A 12,899-nucleotide genomic window follows, 5' to 3' on the forward strand; every position below is an offset into this window, starting at 1 on the left:
CCAAACGCTGCTTTCAATGAATTTAAAGCTTCTGACCATTACCATAAACCATGATCTTCCAATACTTCTCTTTTTAGGGGTGTATGGCCAGTGTTCATTTTTTACAAATCTCACCCCTTTTCCCCAAGCTTCACCCATTCCGTACTTCTGAACTTTCTATTCCCTGCTTCTGCACTTCCCGTCTCCCGCCTTTCTACATCCCATTCACTGTACGGCTGAATGAAGAAACGTCCCAGAATAGCTGATGTCTGAGATGTTTGCTGACTTTTCTGGGAGTCCATGAAGTTTTATCCTATTCTCAGAGCCTCCAGATATTCCTGGAGAATTGGCAAGTGGGAGATAATAGAGTATTGAGATATTTATCTCATTGTTGGGTAAAGTCACCATGTGCAAACCCAACTTTACTTTTACTCTTTAGTCAAGTATGGTCAGCCTTACATGGGTACTAAGGGTATTGATGAGCCATTTTGGAGATCTCTTGAACAAATGCAGTAGGTGCTAGCTGAGTACAAAAAGCACTCCAAAACAAAATGACCTTTAAAGTCAAAAATACTCCCCCACACAATATTAACCCCTTAGTGACCGAGCCAAATTTTTGAAATCTGACCAGTGTCACTTTATGTGGTAATAACTCTGCAACGCTTCAACAAATCCCAGTGATTTTGAGATTGTTTTTTCGTGACACATTCTACTTTATGATAATGGTAAATTTAGTTCAACATTTTTTGTGTTTATTTATAAAAAAAATCAAAAATTTGAGAAAAATGTTAAAAAATTAGCAATTTTCTAAATTTGAATGATTATCCCTTTTATCCAGATAGTCATACAACAGCAAACCATTAATAAATAACATTTCACACATGTCTGCTTTACCTCAGGACCATTTGTAAAATGTTATTTTATTTTGTTAGCATTTTAGGAGGCAATTGTTCATTTTTTCAAAGAAATTTACAAAATTTATTTTTTTAGGGACTTATCCATGTTTGAAGTGACTTTAGGGGTCCCATATATTGGGAAACCCCCAAACGTGATACCATTTTAAAAACAGCACCCCTAAACATATTGAAAACTGCTGTCAGGTAGTTTATTAACACTTCAGGTGCTTTACAGGAATTAATGCAAAGTGGTATGACAGAAATGAAAATGTGTATTTTTACCACCTAAATGTTGCTAACTTCTAAACAGATTACTACAGCCGTCAGACTCTAAGGCCGCTATTTGGTCATGAATTGCCATGGCAAACATCAGGACCACAAAATCATGATCTGAGGGCACCAATTGGGATAAAGAGGAAGCCCCCACACTCTGTTAACCATTTATAATGATGTAGTCACTATTGACAGCAGCATCAGCAGCATCTAAGGGGTTAAACAGATTTAGAAGGTGCAAATACTGATCGTGGCTGGTGCAGCAAGTTGTCAGCTATAGTGTACAGCCGACAGATGATGGATTGTCATCTGTATGGGGATACTATTCTCTTATATCTAAGGTCAGTTAAAAGACGTATTGGCGGTCATTAAGGGGTTAAAGGGCATTTATAGGCCATATATCCTTCAAAATCGCAACAATAAGATGACAGGAGGGCTAGGCATAGGAAAGACCTACATCATAGACATGACCTTGGGATGACAACACAACCGGTTGCATTAATATGAAAAAATTGTGAAAACAGCCCCCACCCTACAAGTGTGGGCTTTTTTAGCTTTCCCTCTTTCTCTTGGCAGACATTCAGTCCCAAGCGACATAATGCTGTATCCTTGGAGGCCATTTGGATGCTTCAGTGATACGTGTGGGAAAGTGGCAGCCATCTTGGCTACACCTGTTTCAAGGGCAGCCGGCTCCTCTCCCCCTCCCCTCTGCTGGCATTCTCTTTGTCCACCTTATTTTATTTCAGTAGCAATAGAATAATAGCTTGGCAGCCTCCATTCAGACCTGAAATAATGCCCAGAAACAGAGAAGAGAGCGTGAATTCCTCCGCTGCTTTCCTTTGGAGAGCTGGCCCAGTGGAAAGGTTCAATAGCCCTTTTTTCAGTAGCAGAGACTAAGCAAGGTCAGGAAATGTCACCCACGTTCCCAATAGCTTCCTGAAGTCCTGGATTGTGTCATCCTACATGTGAACAACACTGGGATCAAGTGACTTCAAAGCCAGGACAATGGACACTTTTGCATTACACGTCCTGGAGGTATGGGTTTCATTGGTGTAAGACGCTCCGAGTCCGGACTTCTAAGGTTTCCACGATTCAAACATCCTGACTATGCAGAACAAAAGGCAAAATCCCACAGCATCCCTATAAAATACACGATAAAAACACCATGGCTTAGCATGGCTTTATCTGCTGTCTGAACGCAAGAGGACAAAAGCGTTTAATTTTTGTGTCAGATTTACAGTGTATTCACTCTTTTTAGAAAAGGCGAATGTACCTGATATCTGAGTAGCTTCTCACAAAAGCGCCATAGAATTGCGCAGAATCGTAATCTTTCCATGAAGGTATACGGTAACTGTAACCCTTACTCTCTTGGCTGTTCTCTCGTCCTTCAGCAAAGTATTCATCTCCATGTAAAGCCTTGATATAGATATAATTGGCGGGTAACAGGATCTAGGAGAATTGTGTATAGGGTTCAATTCCGAAGAGTAAAAACTGGAAACACATATACAAAGTATATAGATGACAAAGATATTGACTACTGAAAAACCGGGACACATTTAAAATGGAAAGCAACAAACTGAAACTTGTTAAGGACTTCAACCTGCTCAGATCAATGATCACTCAAGATACAGCAACAACACCGAATGTCAACAGGAGAATAGCTATGAGAAAAATCAACAATGAAGTCACTGGACAAGGTCTTCAAATCGAGAAACATCTCACTATCGATGATGATACAGTACATCTTGTTCATAGTTTGGTCTTATCTGTACTAGCAAATACAAGGGAAACCTGGACAATAGAGACACAAGACAGAAGAAGAATTGACGCCTTTGAAATATGGTGCTGGAGAATGATGTTATTAATAACATGGATGGCAAAAAGAACAAACAAATCAGGTTTGGAACAAATCAAGCCAGACAGGTCACTTGCAACAATGATCACCAAGCTACGACTTGGATACATCATACCAAAAGAGCAATCAATGGAGAAGGACATCATGGTTGGAAGAACAGAAGGAACAAGGTGAAGAGGAAAACCAGCAATCTGATGCCTTGATACTATCAAGATAATGGTGGAAAAAACTAGACTTGCAAAAGATCGATCTTCCTACATATTGTTCATCTATCAAGTCGCCATGGCTCGAGATCGAAGCCAAATACTGTATATATATATATATATATATATATATATATATATGTATTTTTGCGCTATTAATAAGTTAAACTAAACAGGACAGCTACTATATGTATGAATGGTGGGATTCCCAATTCTGGAACCTCCACTGAACCTGTAAGCAGATGTTCCATGTCCCCTGTGTGAATGGAACAATAAGGCACATACGTGACCATCGGTCCATTCACTTCTACAGATTTATGGTCGTGGTGGGGTGCATGCGTGGACCAAAGTGCTTTCAACTTTATTGGTTTATTGAGGCGGAAGTGCACATCCATGACAACTACCCCGTAAACTTCTCTGGGTCTATTAGAGCGGCAGTGCACATGTTGGAACAAATCTCTATTTAATTCTTTTGTTCTTTGGGAGTGTCACTGCGCATGTGTGTCCACTACTCCATGAATTTCTATAGGGTGACTTTTGGGGGTCACAGGAATCATTATTGAAGAGGATATCTGATAGGGAGTTACCCTACGAACAACATTTATCACCTATCTGATTGCCAGAGAATGGGTCCATTGGATCAGTAGTGCATATGCAATATCACCGGTCTATTCACGTATATAGGACTAGTAGGGTGAATATGTGGTCAAAGCTAAATTCACTTCTATTGGTCTATGAGCATGGTAGTTTGCTTGCATGGCCACTGATCCATTCACTTATATGGGTCAATGGGAGAAGTTTCAAAACCAGGATGCTGTATGAGGACAGAGCAATCACATTAATAATCTCCATCCCCATACAGTTTTGTTGGCCAGTAAAAAATGGGACAATGAATGCTGATCAAGTTTCATGAGCAGAAATTGGCCATCTCATCTGTTCTTTAGACAAGACATTCCATAATTGTATCAAGTCTATCGGTAAGGCCAGGGTCACACTTGCGAGTTTGATGCGAGAGACTCGTGTGAGTTTCTTGCATCACACTCACCAGTGTGACGGCGGCCTATGACTGATGCTGGATGAAAAATTTGGCTCACCTTTAGATACTTTGGTCTAACTTTACACCACCACTTGGATGGCTCAAATTTACACCAAATTTTAGCACTTAGTGCAACCATCATAGTAAATTTCCCCTAGTGTACTTCAATATGTTCCATTATTTTCTTTAGAAAGAAATTCTAGATTTTCAGACAGCCCCTATGTTGGTGGGGGCCACCCAGATCTAATAAAGTATCATTATTCACTTGCAGACATTAAAATGTTAAGTCCCGCAATGGAAATCGGATCCTATTAATCCCAGCTCTGAGCCGCAGACTATAACGCAGTCTACATCCCTGTCGATTACATACAATCGCTAGTTCAGACTTAATCATTTTTAAAAATTGGAATTGGAAGAGCCACAGGCAACGCAGGCTCCCGCAGACCGCAGGCTCGGCATCTGCTCTGATTGGTATAACATGGGATAGAGCAAATGCTTTCAGCGCACAACCAGTTCTGGAAAATTGCAAACATTTGTCGAAAGTTCTGAAGATTGTGAATTTTGCAATCCAAGGAGACACGTCTGGTATCTGTCACTGACACAGAGCTAATGGTTTATCAATGGTCTACAGATTTCTGAACATCTGAACAAATATACGGAAGTGATTCAAGATGTCAATGTATGGACATGACCTGATCATTAGATCACAGCTCCCATGCCATTCTAGTATCTGGTGTCTCTGGCTACACTTGAAGCAGGGCTGACTTTACAGAAATCCATTTGTGGTACAAAATGTATGCATAAAATTAAAACTTATTTACTGAGAACAATGAATAACTGGGAACTTTCTAAGAGACACCTGACCTTACATGACTACACCTTACCTAGACAGGTAAGCCCTAAGTGCAGCATAAAATCAAGTGATCAGTTTTTTTGTGGAGCAGTTTCAATGGTAATTCACATTAGATTGGGAAAATCAAATGATTTGAGTGACTTCGAACAAGGCATGGTCATCAGTGCTAGACTAGTCTTGGCCAACATTCTGGCAATTACCAACATTGGGGGATTTCCAGGTGTTGAGAGTGTATAGAGAATGGTGTGATCAAGGTAAAAATACAGAAAAGGGATCCTGTGGATGTAAACAACTCATTGAGTAAAGGAGACAGAGCAATATGTGAAGAATTGGTATGAATAAAATAGGTCAAAGGAAAATGTGAAGTATCGCTCTGATGAAAAGTATCAAAAGAGGAAGTGAAGAATCATTCTGCTGAAAGAGTTCATAGGAGGATGTGAAAAGTTGTTCTGGTGAAATTGATCAGAGGAGAATGAGGAATTGTTTTGATAAAGGTATTACAGGAAATTGTGAAGAATTGATCTGGTGAAAGGGGTCAGAGAGGAATTTGAATGAATCATACTGATCAAAGAGGATGATATGAATAATGGTTCTGATGAAAGGTACAGTAGGAGATGAACACTCATTCTGATTAAATGGGTCAGAGAAGAATGTAATGAATTGCTCTGGAGAAAGGATGTAAATAATTGTTCTGATGAAGAGAATCAGAGGAGGATGTGAAGAATCATTTTGAGAATAAAAGGTTAGAAGAGGATGTGAAGAATTGTTCTGGTGAAGGAGAGCCAAGGAAGATGAATGAAGTCATAGGTGGATGGGAAAAATTGTTCTGAGGGTGTGAAGAGTCAAGAAAACCATATTCAAATACAAAATTGGTGTGTCCATCTAACATGTCAGAATGCACAACTTGTCGCTCCTTAGAACAGAAGAGGAAAATAAAAATAACTTTAGTGGGTAAAAGAGCACAGAAATAGGGTCACTAAGCAGTGGAAAATCATTGCATGGTGAGATGAATCCATGCTGAAAAGAGGGTCAAAATTTGGTGCAGGCCGCATGAATCAATTACCCCCCTGTCAGATGTCCACAGATCAGGCTGGTGGACGAGTAATGGTGGGTCCACATTGGCCAATATTCTTGAGGAATGATTTCAACATCCAGTAGAATCTATGCCACCTCTTATCACTGTTGTTCTGTAGGCAAACGAAGTCCAGCGCCAACTAGTTGACAGTCCAGTGTGTGTCATATGTAAGACATATAAACTGTCCAGTGAAGAAGAAGGATGTGATCATGTCAGAGAGTTGATAAATAGCACTTCTCCTGCCACTGGATGATTGACTATGTGTCTTTGCACCATCCATCACCATATATCAACTGCTTCCCTTGGGATAAACTGTTTAACAATTAAAGGGGAATTTCCTATGCTGATATATTTATATTGATCCAACTCATTAATGACTGTTTTAATTACCAAAACTTTACTATAATTTTTTGAGGACTTTTTCATGGTTTTTTTGCTGCCACATTCTCTTTATTCTCTTTATAAGCCTGCAGCCTTTTTCCAACATAATAGAGGAAGATTTATTAAAACTGTCTAAAAGAGTAAATTGTTGTTGCTGAGCTCTGATTGGTTCCAAGAGGCAACGGAGACTGTTTTCTTTTTAAGCAGTTTTCATAAAAAAGGTCAAAAATGTTTTGGCCAAAGTAGAAAACATCTACCAAGAGCATTTATCATTCTGGAGTACCGTTCCTGTCCATTATTACACAGACAATACATTGATTTGATTAGGCATTGTGTAATGCTTAATTTCTCCTGTAGGGGAGCTGCAGGGAAAGTGAACACTCACTTCCAGGTTTCTCCATAGATTTTAGCTGATCCCAGCAGGATGGCACTACTATATGATCAGCTTTAAGTCAAGAGACCCTTCAAACAAAGTGGCCATCCCCTTTTAAAAAGTTGATTGTTCTGGTCGCAAAATTTCAAAAGAAAACAAAGAAAATAGCTGTGGCCGGGTGCCCTGGATCTCAGGCAAGCGCTACTTCGAACTATGTTGACACAGTGCAAGTGGCACAATGTCATTACAGCATTTTGCCACCTGTGCTGGCCCACTCTTTGTGCAAGGGAGAAGTGCACTCAGTTGTTTGGAAAAGGTGAGTATTAACTGTTTTGGGAGAAAAGTGGCATAAGGATAGCATATTTATTTTTGAAGGAGGCACTTGGTATTTTTTAATTGGGCACTATAGGGGCACTATTTTTAAACAGCACAAAGGGGGCATTATTTGTTTTTAGATGGTACTAGGGGTACATTTTCTTATTTAAGAGGGCACTAAGTGGGCATTGTTTGACTTCAGGGAGTACTAAGTGGGCATTATTTTTAAGGTTACACTACAGGGGCATTATTCAATTTAAGGGAGTACTAAAAGGGGATTTTTTTTAAGGTAGCACTAAGGGGGAATTATTTATTGTTAGGGGAAATAATGGAAGACATTTTTGTTTCAAGGGGGCAATTAAGTGGGCAATATTTTTTAAGGTGATACTACTGTAAGAGAACATTATTTCATTTAAGGGATCACTGTAACATGACGGGCAGTAGCCATGAGCGTGTTACTCATCTCTTTCATCCCGGCACATTACATGAAAATGAGGGTCCTGGTGGGGTGTGTGTATAGGCTATGGGGGCACTACAACTTTGCAGGCCTCAAGTACCGTTGTTGCAGGTTGGCCACTGGACCTGATGTTTGACACTTCAATGAGGGAGACCACCAGTTGAAAATTAACTTTTTACTGAATATTAACTTGGGTAGGGTTATATACTGTAGATAGTCAGTACATAGCTTCTCAAATGTTTTCTTGATAATAAGTAACATTTTCCTCACACAAATTCAATCCCTCTTTTTTCTGTCTCGTCATTTGTTCTCTGCCTTCACTATTCTTCACTACTTCACCACAGCTCAGCTCGACACTAAAGTTCAGTTAGTAAGAGTCCTATTCTCAACCCACGTCTTCTTCCGCCTCTATGAAACTATATTGCCAGTATGGCTGATTCTTTTTTATTAATGCTCTGTAACTCCCACCCACCCACCTTTTTTGTGTCATGTACTCCAATTTGTACTTGTATGTCCAATATAGGCCAATTTATCTTTAAGAGTTATAAACTCTTGGCTGTACTGCTAGGTGTCCTCTCCCAGGACCTGTCTCTGGTAAATCACTCTGTCTCTCAGTCATTCTTCCTCGTTTCTGCTTTGGATCATGCTATCTCTTTGTCTTGGTCTCCTCTCACTACTAGGGGTACCCATGAAATGCGGAACTGCTCACACCAGACCTTAAGGTACCTTCACACTAAACGATATCGCTAGCGATCCGTGACGTTGCAGTGTCCTGGCTAGCGATATCGTTCAGTTTGACACGCAGCAGCGATCAGAATCCTGCTGTGATGTCGTTGGTCGGGGCCAGAAGGTCAGAACTTTATTTGGTCGCTGGATCTCCCGCTGACATCGCTGAATCAGCGTGTGTGACGCCGATTCAGCGATGTCTTCGCTGGTAACCAGGGTAAACATCGGGTTACTAAGCGCAGGGCCGCGCTTAGTAACCCGATGTTTACCCTGGTTACCATCCTAAAAGTAAAAAAAACAAACACTTCATACTTACCTTCCGCTCTCTGTCCTCCGGCGCTGTGCTTTCCTGCACTCACTGTGAGCACAGCGGCCGGAAAGCAGAGCGGTGACGTCACCGCTGTGCTTTCCGGCCGCTGTGCTCACAGCCAGTACAGAGAAGCACAGCGCCGGGGACAGAGAGCGGAAGGTAAGTATGAAGCGTTTGTTTTTTTTACTTTTAGGATGGTAACCAGGGTAAACATCGGGTTACTAAGCGCGGCCCTGCGCTTAGTAACCCGATGTTTACCCTGGTTACCGGCATCGTTGGTCGCTGGAGAGCGGTCTGTGTGACAGCTCTCCAGCGACCAAGCAGCGACGCTGCAGCGATCCGGATCGTTGTCTGGATCGCTGCAGCGTCGTTTAGTGTGAAGGTACCTTTAGGTCTGTTCTCTCTGCACTCCGAGCCTTATCTGAAGTCTCAACAGGAAACTGTCTCTTTCGCTTCAGCTTAGCCCTCCGACTCTGAGCTAATCCCAACCATTACCTCTTGCTCTTCCTACTTACAAACAACACACATCATCAACATTACTAACACCAGTCACAATTCACACTATACATCACCATAACACTTGTTTCTTCAAGGAGGAAACGCGGATAATATGTCCATTTCCTTACACCACTGAGAGAGCTCAGGGTTAAGAGGCTCAATACTTGCCTTGCCTACTTGCTGGCAACCCATGCTGCGCCACTGCAGCAACCACATGACTTGTAAGCACAAACATTTTTGAATACTTGCCACACATTTTATTTTTCAAAATTTCCTAAAATGATGGCGTCCTCTTCCCCAGCTGTCTGACAATGTATCCAGCACTTAAATGATATAAAAGTAAATGTGACTGCAGCCAAGTTTAGTGCTCAAAGGCTAAACAGTTAAATTGCATCTGGATTAAAGTGCCCCGCAATTATACCTGGCAACTATTTGTTCGCCAGGGGGAAATAGGTTGCAGGCATTTAAGGATAATGAAGGGGTGACCTTAAGCTCAGCAGTATTTTGACTATCACTTCCTGTGTAATCAGTATTATTAGAGCAAGGTTATCAACACAGTGATAACCAGATCGCTCCAAACGGGAGTCTCACGTTACCGTCACATGGCAAAAGATTACCTCAGTTTTCATCAGCTTCTAGAAGCTCGGAGGGATCTATAATTTTACAAGTGTATATGGCCATAGTCGGTTCAAGTAACATGCGTGAAACTTGCATATTTAGGTATGTTTTTACAAAACGCTGTTTTGTGACATAGAATTCAATTTTGTGATGAAAATTCTATTCTGTGACAGAGAATACAATTTTAGTTCCATTTCTGTGACTAACAGAATACAAAATAATGAGACAGAATACCATTTTGTAAGACGGAATGCGATTTTTTGCACAGTGTACAATTTCATGAAAATTTTGTGACACGGAATACAATTTTTTGACACACAATACAAACCTGTGACGCGCGATATTCTTTTGTGATAAAGAACAAAAATCTATTACCTTAACCCCTTCATGACCCAGCCTATTTTGACCTTAAAGACCTTGTCCCTTTATGAGGTAATAACTCAGGAACGCTTCAACGGATCCTAGCGGTTCTGAGATTGTTTTTTCGTGACATATTGGGCTTCATGTTAGTGGTAAATTTAGGTCAATAAATTCTGCGTTTATTTGTGATAAAAACAGAAATTTGGCGAAAATTTTGAAAATTTCGCAATTTTCACATTTTGAATTTTTATTCTGTTAAACCAGAGAGATATGTGACACAAAATAGTTAATAAATAACATTTCCCACATGTTTACTTTACATCAGCACAATTTTGGAAACAAAATTTTTTTTTGTTAGGAAGTTATAAGGGTTAAAATTTGACCAGCGATTTGTCATTTTTACAACGAAATTTACAAAACCATTTTTTTTAGGGACCACCTCACATTTGAAGTCAGTTTGAGGGGTCTATATGGCTGAAAATACCCAAAAGTGACACCATTCTAAAATCTGCACCCCTCAAGGTACTCAAAACCACATTCAAAAAGTTTATTAACCCTTCAGGTGCTTCACAGCAGCAGAAGCAACATGGAAGGAAAAAATGAACATTTAACTTTTTAGTCACAAAAATTATCTTTTAGCAACAATTTTTTTATTTTCCCAATGGTAAAAGGAGAAACTGAACCACGAAAGTTGTTGTGCAATTTGTCCTGAGTACGCTGATACCTCATATGTGGGGGTAAACCACTGTTTGGGCGCACGGCAGGGCTTGGAAGGGAAGGAGCGCCATTTGACTTTTTGAATCAAAAATTGGCTCCACTCTTTAGCGGACACCATGTCACGTTTGGAGAGCCCCCGTGTGCCTAAAAATTGGAGCTCCCCCACAAGTGACCCCATTTTGGAAACTAGACGCCCCAAGGAACTTATCTAGATGCATAGTGAGCACTTTGAACCCCCAGGTGCTTCACAAATTGATCCGTAAAAATGAAAAAGTACTTTTTTTTCACAAAAAAATTCTTTTAGCCTCAATTTTTTCATTTTCACATGGGCAACAGGATAAAATGTGTTGGGCAATTTCTCCTGAGTACGCCAATACCTCATATGTGGGGGTAAACCACTGTTTGGGCACATGGTAAGGCTCGGAAGGGAAGGAGCGCCATTTGACTTTTTGAATGAAAAATTATTTTCATCGTTAGCGGACACCATGTCGCGTTTGGAGAGCTCCTGTGTGCCTAAACATTGGCGCTCCCCCACAAGTGACCCCATTTTGGAAACTAGACCCCCCAAGGAACTTATTTAGATGCCTAGTGAGCGCTTTAAACCCTCAGGTGATTCACAAATTGATCTGTAAAAATGAAAAAGTACTTTTTTTTCACAAAAAAATTCTTTTCGCCTCAATTTTTTCATTTTTACATGGGCAGTAGGATAAAATGGATCATAAAATTTGTTGGGCAATTTCTCCCGAGTACGCTGATACCTCATATGTGGGGGTAAACCACTGTTTGGGCACACGGCAGGGCTCGGAAGGGAAGGCGCGCCATTTGACTTTTTGAATGGAAAATTAGCTCCAATTGTTAGCGGACACAATGTCGCGTTTGGAGAGCCCCTGTGTGCCTATGCATTGGAGCTCCCCCACAAGTGACCCCATTTTGGAAACTAGACCCCCCAAGGAACTTATCTAGATGCATATTGAGCACTTTAAACCCCCAGGTGCTTCACAGAAGTTTATAACGCAGAGCCATGAAAATAAAAAATAATTTTTCTTTCCTCAAAAATGATTTTTTAGCCTGGAATTTCCTATTTTGCCAAGGATAATAGGAGAAATTGGACCCCAAATATTGTTGTCCAGTTTGTCCTGAGTACGCTGATACCCCATATGTGGGGGTAAACCACTGTTTGGGCGCACGGCAGGGCTCGGAAGGGATGGCACGCCATTTGGCTTTTTAAATGGAAAATTAGCTCCAATCATTAGCGGACACCATGTCACGTTTGGAGAGCCCCTGTGTGCCTAAACATTGGAAATCCCCCAGAAATGACCCCATTTTGGAAACTAGACCCCCAAAGGAACTAATCTAGATGTGTGGTGAGGACTTTGAACCCCCAAGTGCTTCACAGAAGTTTATAACGCAGAGCCATGAAAATAAAAATAAAAAATTATTTTCTCAAAAATGATCTTCTAGCCAGCAATTTTTTATTTTACAAAGGGTAACAGGAGAAATTTGACCCCAAAAGTTGTTGTCCAGTTTCTCCTGAGTACGCTGATACCCCATATGGGCACATGCCGGGGCTCGGAAGTGAAGTAGTGACATTTTGAAATGCAGACTTTGATGGAATGCTCTGTGGGCGTCACGTTGCGTTTGCAGAGCCCCTGATGTGGCTTAACAGTAGAAACCCCCCACAAGTGACCCCATTTTGGAAACTAGACCCCGAAAGGAACTTATCTAGATGTGTGGTGAGCACTTTGAACCCCCAAGTGCTTCATAGAAGTTTATAATGCAGAGCCGTGAAAATAATAAATACGTTTTCTTTCCTCAAAAATAATTATTTAGCCCAGAATTTTTTAATTTTCCCAAGGGTAACAGGAGAAATTTGACCCCAATATTTGTTGTCCAGTTTCTCCTGAGTACGGTGATACCCCATATGTGGGGGTAAACTACTGTTTGGGCACATGCCGGGGCTCGGAATTGAAGTAG

Source organism: Ranitomeya imitator, chromosome 2 (genome assembly GCF_032444005.1).
Source record: "Ranitomeya imitator isolate aRanImi1 chromosome 2, aRanImi1.pri, whole genome shotgun sequence".
Lineage (NCBI taxonomy): Eukaryota > Metazoa > Chordata > Amphibia > Anura > Dendrobatidae > Ranitomeya > Ranitomeya imitator.